Raw genomic sequence first — 11,104 nt, 5'->3', positions numbered from 1 at the left:
ATCGCTTAGCAGCCCATGCAAGTGCACAATATGTCTTTTCAAGCATTGAGTATCTCGACTCACAATCTGTGAATTTTTTACTCAGGTAGTAGATGGCATGCTCTTTCCTACCTGTGTCGTCGTGTTGACCGAGAACACAACCCATGGAATTATCAAGTACTGTCAAATACATATTCAGCGGTCTCCCTGGGGCTGGAGGCATAAGGATAGGAGGATTCTGCAAATACTCTTTTATCTTTTCGAAAGCCCTTTGACAATCATCATTCCACCTGATAGTCTGATCTTTTCTTAACAACTTGAATATTGGCTCACACGTGGCTGCCAGGTGAGAGATGAACCTTGCAATGTAGTTCAACCTCCCTAAGAAACCACAGACTTGTTTTTCTGTTCTTGGCTCCGGCATTTCTTGTATTGCTTTTACTTTGGCCGAATCCACCTCAATCCCTTTTTCACTAACAACAAAACCCAACAGTTTTCCAGATCTCACTCTGAAAGTACACTTGTTCGGATTAAGCCTCAACTTGAATTTCCTCAAACGCTCAAACAGTTTCTGCGGATTCACCAAATGTTCTTCTTTCGTGTGAGATTTGGAAATCATATCATCAACATAAACCTCGATTTCATGATGAATCATATCATGGAAAAGAGTTATCATAGCTCGTTGATATGTTGCCCCAACATTTTTCAGACCAAACGACATCACATTGTAGCAGAAGGTGCCCTATGGGGTTATGAAAGTTGTCTTCTCCATGTCTTCTGGTGCCATATTGATTTGATTATAGCCAGAAAAGCCATCCATGAAGGAGAATACCGAGAACTGAGCCCTGTTATCCACCAAAACGTCGATATGAGGTAATGGGAAATCATCCTTAGGACTAGCTCTGTTCAGATCCCGGTAGTCAACACACATCCGTACCTTTCCATCCTTCTTAGGTACTGGAACAATATTTGCAACCCATGGTGGATAATTTGTAACCGCTAGGAACCCTGCATCCAACTGTTTTTGCACTTCTTCCTTTATCTTGACAGCCATCTCTGGTCTTGTTCTTCTGAGCTTCTGCTTGACCGGAGGACAATCTTCTTTAAGAGGCAAACGGTGTACCATAATATCTGTGTCAAGCCCTGGCATGTCCTGATAAGACCAAGCGAAGATGTCGACATACTCTTGCAGCAATTCAATCAACCCCTTCTTCACATTGTCTTCCAAAGCAACCCCTATCTTGATTTCTCTCTTGACGTCCTCGGTGCCGAGATTAATCACTCCAATAGACTCTTGATGCGGTTGAATGACCCTTTCTTCATGTTCTAACAACCTGGCAAGTTCTTCAGGGAGTTCACATTCTTCATCACCCTCTTTTTCAGCTTGAAAGATTGGATTTTCAAAGTCGAAGCGAGTCATAGCAAAATTGTTATCAATAGGATCCGATGACGTGCATCTGCATGAGTGATGGTATGTGCTTATGAGTGTGAACAAAAAGTTAAAACTAAACAAAACATTGCCAAATATTTTTTTTTGATTTTTTGAAAACTGCAAAAATTGAAAGACAGTGAACAAAATATTTGAATGCAAAAAGACGTCCTTTATTTATGATAAAAAATGCAGGTATTCACATAGATGAGCCCTACAATGAGTCATTACGCCCTGGGCGGAATGTAAGACTTGGACATGTACAAATAAACAAAGAAAATTACTCTTCAAGAAGAGTGACTTGGATAATCTCTTCAGAAGACCAATTACGGAGAACTTCACCCGGGACCCTTGGACGCACCCAGTTGTCAATGTCGCAATCACTATCCTCATCTTCTTTGTTGATTGCAAAGATCTGGCTGTACTGAATGATGCCAGCACTGGAGAAAGTAATCGGCCCCTGACGAGTCTGAGGCGTTGAAGCTGTAGAAGTCAATGATGGCCGATACCCAATCCCAAACTTGTCTTCCTTCATAGGTAAATCCAACAAACGTCCCCAACCGGGACCAACACCTGAATTTACCAAGGCCTGTGCCTGCTTGAAGGATAAAATAGAGGCACCTGCTTTAACCTCTTCCACTGAAGCTGCATCCTTGAACTGCCTCAAAGGCCTGACACAGGGTCTCATGAATCTCACCTTCTACCTCTACATACTTGAATGTAGACAGGTGACTGACCAGAATATCCTCCTCACCACAAATAGTGATAATTCTTCCGCTGACCGGGAACTTGATCTTCTGATGCAAAGTTGAGGAAACTGCCCCGGCGTTATGGATCCAAGGACGACCCAGCAAGCAGCTATACGAAGGACTGATATCTATCACATAGAAGACGGTGTTGAAGGTTTGTGATCCAATCTGAATTGGCAATTCTACCTCTCCAAACACCTACCTCTTAGAACCATCGAAGGCTCTCACTACAAGATCGGAAGGCTTCAAGATCAAACCTTCTACATCTAACTTTGACAGGGCTCTCTTGGGTAGCACATTGAGAGATGAACCTGTATCCACCAGAACATGGGATATCTCAGTGTCTTTACACTCCATCGAAATGTGCAAAGCCTTGTTATGATCACGTCCAACTGGCGTCAAGTCAGAATCAGTAAAACCCAACCCATTGCTTGCATGAACATTTGCAACGATCCCTTCTAGTTGGTTCACTGAGATCTCCTGAGGCACATATGCAGCATTAAGGACCTTCAAGAGTGCCTCCTGTGTGCCTCCGAACACAGCAGGAGTGAGAGAATAGATATCTTGGACGACGTCTGAATCAACTGATCGACTACCTTGTAGTCGCTTTTCTTTATGATCCTCAAGAGCTCGTCCACATCCTTTGTGAAAGTAGGCTCAGAGCCAGCCTGTGGTGCAGAGGTACCCTCATTCGCAACTTGTTTGCCTTTGGTCCTCGTCGCGGCGTCAACACTATCAGGTTGGGTAACTGGTGGCGAGAACAGTCTACCACTTCTGGTGAATCTCCTGATTCCACCAACATTGTCCACTGCGGGATCTTTTACTTCGACTTCTGATCCTGCACCTCTTCTATTTTCAGTGGCTGCTCCACTCCATGATCATGCGTGTACACATTCCCCCCTTAATGCCAAGGAATGGCCCTTCCGCTGGTGAAAGGTAAAGGACTAGGGGTCGTGACGGTCATAGTGGATTGATGCGGTCACACTGGTGGTACCGGTTGCGCTACAGGCACACTGATCTGAGCGGTCGGATAGAAAGTTGTGATAGTGGCAATGTCACAGTCATACTCAGAAATCTTATTCATTGAAAAAAAAGCATTCAAAACATCGGAATCAAGTTCAACAAGTAAGTCAGAATCAAGCACAATGTTTGGAATATCAACAATACCATCAGGAAAATTAATTACATCATCAGGAAAATTACAAACTCAACAGGAACAACATTTGTAAAATCTTCAACAGCCTCTTCAAGAAAGAGAGGATCAACATCTGCATTCTCAACAACCCCTTCAACAACCCCTTTAATAGACCCTTGGGCAGATAGGTCTTCAACTTGAAGGACACCATCGTCAAGCAAGGCCTGGATACCCTACTGCAGCCTCGAACAACCTCCACTCTGTGCAACACAACCCAAACAACCGGGGAAAACATCTGCCTTTAGCAAGTATTCTTTGATTTCTAACAGCGGAGTCTTCAGCTTCAACACCTCCTTGACTAATTTGACTTCTCCTTCAACCATGTTAACATTTGCTCTACCATGCTACGACATAGGATAGTTGACAACATTAGGAGCCGACGCAAAGTTAATGGCCTTTGAGTCAATAAGGTCCTGAACTACGTGCTTAAAAACTTTGCAGTTCTCAATAGTGTGGGCAGGTGCCCCATAGTGGAACTCACACCTAACATTGGCGTCATAACCCACTGGAAGCCTGCCAATAGGAGGAGCCAAAGTGCGTAACTGCATAAGTTGCAATTGTTGAAGGTTGGGAAGTAACTGGGCATACGACATCGGAAGAGTGTCGAAACTCCTATCCATCATCCTCTGTCTCTATTGGTAGGCAGGTATGTTACCCTGTTGTTGTTGGTATTGATTTTGTTGACGTTGTGGTTGTTGTTGTTGCACTGGTGCTGCAGCCGGAATGGTCACAACTGCAACGTAGGGTTGCTGATGGTAATTCTGAAAATTGTTCCTTCGGTTACCTTTGCTCTGATAAGAAGATATGGCATTTGTATCCCCTTCTCTCCTCTTCTGTCCCCCTAAGAATGGCTTCTTTGACCCCGAAGATGATCCAACCCCGTTTTGGATCTTACACGTCTTCAAGTAGTTCTCCACCCTCTCACCGGTAGAGACCACATCAGTAAAATTCGAGGCGTTGCAACCCACCAGACGCTCCAAATAATATCCAGGCAATGTGTTCATAAACATGTTGGCCATCTCTTTTTCCAACATCGGAGGCTGAACACGAGAAGCCATCTTTCTCCAGCGTTGAGCATACTCTTTGAAGCACTCGTTACTCTTGAGAGATAGATTTTGGAGTTGAGTTCTGTCAGGTGCCATATCCGGGTTGTACTGATATTGCTTCACAAAAGCCTCGGCCAAGTCTCTCCAGCAGCGAATGTGAGCTCTGTCCAGCCTCATATACCACTCCAAGGATGCCCCAGCAAGGCTGTCCTGGAAGAAGTAGATGAGTAGCTTCTCGTCATTAGAATACGCAACCATCTTGCGGAAGTAAGCTTGTACATGAGTCTTCGGGCAAGAGTTGCCATTGTATTTATCAAGTATCGGAACTCTGAATTTTGGCGGAACTCTCACGCCTGGGACCAACCCCAAGTCAGCAACATCCACACCAAGAGCATTCTGCCCTTCCACAACTTTCAACCTCTCTTCTAGTCTCCGAAACATAGGGTCCATACCATGGCCCATGCCAAAGTCTTCCTGAAGCAGGGGGAACTGATCCTCCTGATTGTCATGGACGGGTTGTTGATCAAGGTTGACATGTGGGATCGGGATAGACCCCGGTCGATTGGGTCCATTAGCCTCTCCAACTGGAGGATCATCCATAACCTCCACTTGAGTAGTAGGGGGATCCCTCTGTACCAACAATCTAAGCTCCTGCTGTCCCTGAGCCACTCCTTGGACCACTTCCATGATATGATTCATGCGAATCCTCATCTCAGCGAGCTCTGCTTGTAGACCTTCCATTGCTCTTTATTGATTTTTTTCGGGTACCGTATCGGTGAATGCATGAGTCAGCTATCCTAGTGGAATACCAAACAAAATGAGAACACTGCGACGATACCTATTATGCAAGACATGCTAATGAATATGCAAATGCAATGACATGTTTATCAATTCCAAAGGGTATTCTACCCCTTGATTCCAGTCTCACATCAGATAAGCAGTGTAAGAAAATCGAGTTGTGGATGAGAACCAAAAAATCCCGACTAGAATAAAAAAGAAGATATAAACCCCTAGAAATAGATAAACATGTGTTAAATGATGTGAATGCAAAATGATGTGATGCAATGCAGTGACATGGGAATCAGGATTGCTGTATCTGCTTGAACGAGTGTCTGGTCACACTGTCTGAAGATAAAACCACTGAGAAACATATAAGAGATCAAAGTTCTGCTCCAATAAGAATACCAGAAAACCAGGTTGGTTGAAGGTTAAGGTTTCCTGAATTTAGCCCGCCCCTCACTGGTAGGTTCTAAGAACAGAAGTTCGCCAGCTTCTAGCCCTTCAGTCGAGAATAATACGTTTACCATTGAAGGTTTGGCATTATTACGAGACAAAAGACATCCACTGACTCCCCTCAACAGGACATCCTAAAGCAAGTTACCAGCCTCGGGGTCCTCGGATTGAGCAGCGAGAATGCGCCCACCATAGCTAACATAATCGCGTCTCGGAGGAGAGGCCTTGACTGAGTCCTCGGGAAATGGTCACCAGAGTCGAAGATTTCTAAAGGAACATCTTATCGTTACGGAACACCCGTAGGACAGAATATATCCAAAAGAAACCTCGTCTGGGTGTGGGTCTTCATGAACGACTTAACGTAGCAACATACTACGCAAGCCTCATGACTATCCACTCTAAAACCTGTGTGTACACTTAAGCCTGGGTAGTGGGCTTATCTCTCATAGAACAACCCATCCCAACAAACAACCAACCCCACATAACCAGCAGATACAAGCAATCATATGTACACAATGCAATAAGATAAAGCAGATAAGTACTGAAAGTAAATAACTGTACAAAAGAATAAACACCCAACAAACAAAAAACTACAAAAGCTAGGAGGGACTCGCATAGGGAAACCAGATCCCCAGCAGAGTCGCCAGCTGTCGCAACCAGGCGAAAAAACAACCGGCGAGGAAAAAGAAACAGAAGAGTCTCCACCGTTCATTATTTATCCCAAAGGAGGAAAAGGAAATGATCGAAAAAAACCTGAAGAGAAGGAAAAGACAAGGTCTCGCAACCAAATCTAGGGTTTGGGAGTCAATTATGCGAAGGGAAGGTATTAGCACCCCTACGCATCCGTAGTACTCTACGGGATCCACTCTTGTTGTTCTCGCCTAAAGGGTGTAGGTATATCTAATGTACTATTTGCTAAAAGAGGGTTAAAAGAAAATGAAAATGAATCGCAAGGATGTTGCATCCACTGCCTATGTATCTCACCTGAGTATGAGAATCAGAGTCTTCGTAGCTCGGCTACCTATGGGTTAAAGAGAAGTGTGCTCGCTAAGACATCACATCTTATGCCTACGTATCTCATCTGGAATGAGAATCAGAGCAAAACGTAGTTCAGTTAACCACGGGAACAAGGAACTCGATTGCAACTAGGGCAAGAGAAAGGGAAGGTCTCGATCGCAACGAGGGCGAGAGCAAGCAAGGATTAGTTGTTAGTCGTCAGTCAAAAACTCGGCAAGACATCACATCTCGTGCCTACGTATCTCATCTGAACATGAGAATTAGAGTTGTCGTAGTTCGACCAACTACAGGTTAAGGATTGCGATCTGAACATGGACTTACAAAAGAAGACACCAGCTGTGTCAAAGGAAAGCGGGCAATGTGTTCAACGTCCTAGCAGTAGGTGTCGCAGCTTGCTGAATTGAGTCTTAGGCAGTTACCTCTTTGCAATAGAACAGACTGACATACGTGCTGGTTCTGTTAAGTTTTGAAAATGATTACTCGACGTTGGATCGAGCTTTTGATCTTGTTTTGAAATGATTATCGGATGTTCGTTTTAATTCTTGTATTAACAAATGAATAAAGAATGAAAAATAAATATTATACACTTCATGGGAGAGGGGTACATTCGTTGTGAATGGGGATTGTTCATGGCAATTAAACAATAAGAATATATGCCTCATACATCATACAAGTAGGCAACAGTTATCAATTAAATCAGATAAGTAAACAGGTGTATAATCAAATCAAAGAATCAAAGAATGAGATAATGGAGCATTAAACAATGTATGGGAGTATTAACATGTTAGACAATCAAGCAATAGAAAGTATGGATGAAAGAAACAAGTATAACTGATGATAGATGAATCAGACAGGTGAGAAGATGCACACAAAGGATCCACTGAATAATTAAATCAAGAAATGAGGTAAGGACCAAATAAAATCAAGATAAAAGGCCTATACTACATGGCATATGAGATGAACAAGGGAGGATCAAAAGATCTCTTCAATTGCCATAAGCAATCCCTAAGTCAAACATCGATCATAAAGAAGTCAACTGAAAATTCAAGTCAAGTTAAAAAATATCAAATAAATAGTAAATTAATCAAGAAAATTATGAACAATTAAACTAAGTAAGGTGGGGTCAGGACATCATCATCCCCCAAAAAGATTTTAAAAATAATGAAAATTGGTGCATAAATTAATTGAAATAAAATAGAGGTCGAACCAAAAGTCAACCAACCAAACTAGGTCAAAAATAAATCCAAAATAAATTGAAAATGGGAAATAAAATCCCAAGAAAAGGTCAGGTTGACCATGAGACATTGTTCAACCTTCATCCCAAAAATCAAAAGTTAAAAATAATTTTAAGACAAAAAAATAAAATCAAGAAAAAAAAGTGTGTTAAAATGGACCATTTGGAATAAATAATTAAAATAAAATACTAATACTAAATAAATACGAAAATAAAAATTAAATAAAATTAAATAAAGAATTAAGAAATATGGAAAATATTTTAGGGTAATTTTATGGTCAAAGAAAATTTTTTAAAGTAATTAAAAGCAAAATAGAAAAATAGATGTGAATTAAAAAGGAAAATAAAAATGGGCATGTGTTAGTGTGGATGGGCCAGGAAAGGGAGGGTGTGAAGAGCGGATGCGCAAGGCCCAAGATCCAAATCATTTAATCCAGCGTGACACAATGAAATGTACATTTTATTTTTAAAAAGCATGTAACATTATATCAACTGGTCAAGGTCACTTAAGTGACTAAAAGACAAAAAAGCTTGCACGGCCAGGATTAAAACAAGAGAGCTTGATCCAGCGGCTTATAACATGACACATCATCGTCTTCTTCATGGGACAAACCCTAAGGCCATGCAACCACGAAAATGCAGCACATGCAGTGGATTTTTTCAAACTTCCACTCAATAATACAAGCGCTATAGGGCACCAAATGATACAAAATAAAAACCAAAACTCAAGTACAAAATGTGTAGATTAACATGATATCCTTGTTTGAGTAAAATGATGTATTAATCATGGAGAAAAGTTGACCACAAGAGGTCAACATGGACACAGGCAAAGACAAAAAATTCAGCATGCATAAATTAATAACAAGAACACAAGCATGTGGTTGGCATGGTAATGATGATGAAACAAACATGAACATATGATTAGCATGGCAAACAGTGATGAGCATAGATGATGAGCATGGTAATGATGATGATGAACATTGATATATCCATACATGGCCATGGAATATAGAGTAAGAGTTTACCTAGTGGATGCTTGGTCCACTGCCCCTTGATTATGGGAGATATGGAAGAATATGATGCCTCCTTTGTGTTTCAAAAACCTCCAACTTGAGAGCTTGCCATGAAATTCCAATGCCTCCTTTAGGTTTAGGGTTTCTAGTCTCTTAAATATGGTGATCAAATGTTCTAACGGGCTTGGAAATCCATGATGTCCATGAGAAAAATAATGCAATGTGAGGTGTAGAAAGAATGGACACATGAAGTTTGTGTCATTTTGGGCCAAACTTAAGTCAGTGGATATCCAATGCATGGCCAAAAGAGGTAGCAAAACGTGGGCTAGTTTGCAGCATGGCTTGGTTTGGCAAGCAAGAAAACATTCCAAGATGGTGACTTTGAGGCCATGTAACTTGATGATCAAGTCGCCAAATGATGAAATAATGCAAACAGTAGCAAGATCTCATGGAGCTTAGCATCTTTCATGTTGAGCACAAGTGGAAATGATGAGTGGAAGAAGGTGAAAAATGAGCCTCAAGTTCAAGTTGCACCATGCAAAACTGATTGGGCCAGTTTGGCCTAAATGCTGCCTAGAAAATCAAGTCATGATGCCAACTTTAAGTGAATGCATCTCTCAAACCATGGATCCAAATGAGATGATTCCAAATGGATGTGAAAGAGGACATGGCAAGGTACAATTGTTGTGAAGAAAACATTTTCAAATGATGCCTTGAAGTGCAAGAAAACTGGCCAAGAAGTCTTGATAAACTTTGAAGATTTTGAGACTTAGAAAATTTTCTAAGTGTCCTAAAGAAATGTCTCACTTTGACTAAGCATAACTTTCTCAATTTTAATCCAAATGGAGCAAACTTTATATCTCTAGAAATCTTGGAACAAGAGAAACAACTTTCATGTTGGAGAAATTTTCAAATGGAGCTTTTATCAGATGGAAAATGGGCTTAAAGTGAGTGCAACAATCATGAAAACTTGCCCTAAATGGAAAGTTAACCATTTCCAAATTAAGTAACTTTTCCAATTCCTAATTAAATGATGAATCCAAGATCCAACCTTGATCAAACTTCACATGTAAGCTCCCCTAGGCATGGATTTTGATATTCCACTCTCAAAATGTCAGGAGTTGACTTTTCTGGCCCTATAATTGACTTTTCCCAAACTGTCTGATTCCTGATTCCAGTGATAAATTGAAGTACTTATGGCTCAAATAAAGAGCTTATTTTTTGTATGTAGACCCTTATGGACATATGGAGGGCCATGGAAAAGAGTTTCACCCAAAGAATCAGAAATAAACTGATTTTATACCAAACCCTAGTTTAGGGAAAAATTGATCAGGAACTGATTGCACTGCTTCCCAATGGATCTTTCTGAGATAATTGTGAGTCTTTCTAGGCCAAGATGCCTCTCCACTCATGACATGGATGAGCCCCTCTACTTCCAACCAAACATTGCCTGTTGCAAGTAGCCATGAAACCCTAATTTCTTGATTAAATCCAGATGAACACTCTGATAGCTCTGAATCCTTCACTGATGAACTGAGGACCATAATAAGATACCCGGACCCCCCTGAGACCCTTGAGACTTGTATATTTAGGGAATGAAGTCCAATTCTCAATCTTGCTTTGTGTAGGCCCCTTCTGTTAAGGAGTGATCAATCAAAACTTGATTTCAAAACCACTAATGCAGTATGCAATGAGTATGACCTAATATGATACCAATGAAATGTGAAATATAATTCCATGCTTCCAAGAAAAATGAAGGGTAAATTTTGGGGTATTACACCGCCCAAAGCCAGTCTTCTCCAACGCCTTTGACTCTTCCTCAGAGGACGGTTGTTTCAGAGATTGCTGCCTCTACCATGCCTGCTGCTAGTGCTCACTTTGCGCCTACTGCTATGCCAGCCGGGTTTCCTTGGGGGATGCCCACTAACTTTGTTTCAGAGGGTCTCGCCCCAACTTTTGCTTCTTTGCCGGCATCTAGGCCGGTCCTTGCTGTGCCACCTCTAGTCGGGCATACTTTGCCGAGAGTAGATGACACCATTTACCACTCTGAGCCATTTGAGGGTCCAAATGTCTATGAGAAAAGGGACTCTATGAATGATCAATTACTTGAGCTGTGCAAGAAACTTAAAACTCTCAAAGGGAAGGACCTCTTTGGCAAATCTGTTGTTGAGCTCTGTTTAGTGCCTAATGTCAAGATTCCTGTCAAATT

This window comes from Lathyrus oleraceus, chromosome 1, assembly GCF_024323335.1.
Source record: "Lathyrus oleraceus cultivar Zhongwan6 chromosome 1, CAAS_Psat_ZW6_1.0, whole genome shotgun sequence".
Taxonomy (NCBI): Eukaryota; Viridiplantae; Streptophyta; class Magnoliopsida; order Fabales; family Fabaceae; genus Lathyrus; species Lathyrus oleraceus.
The sequence above is the reverse complement of the archived record's forward strand: the minus strand, read 5'-3'. Positions refer to the sequence as shown.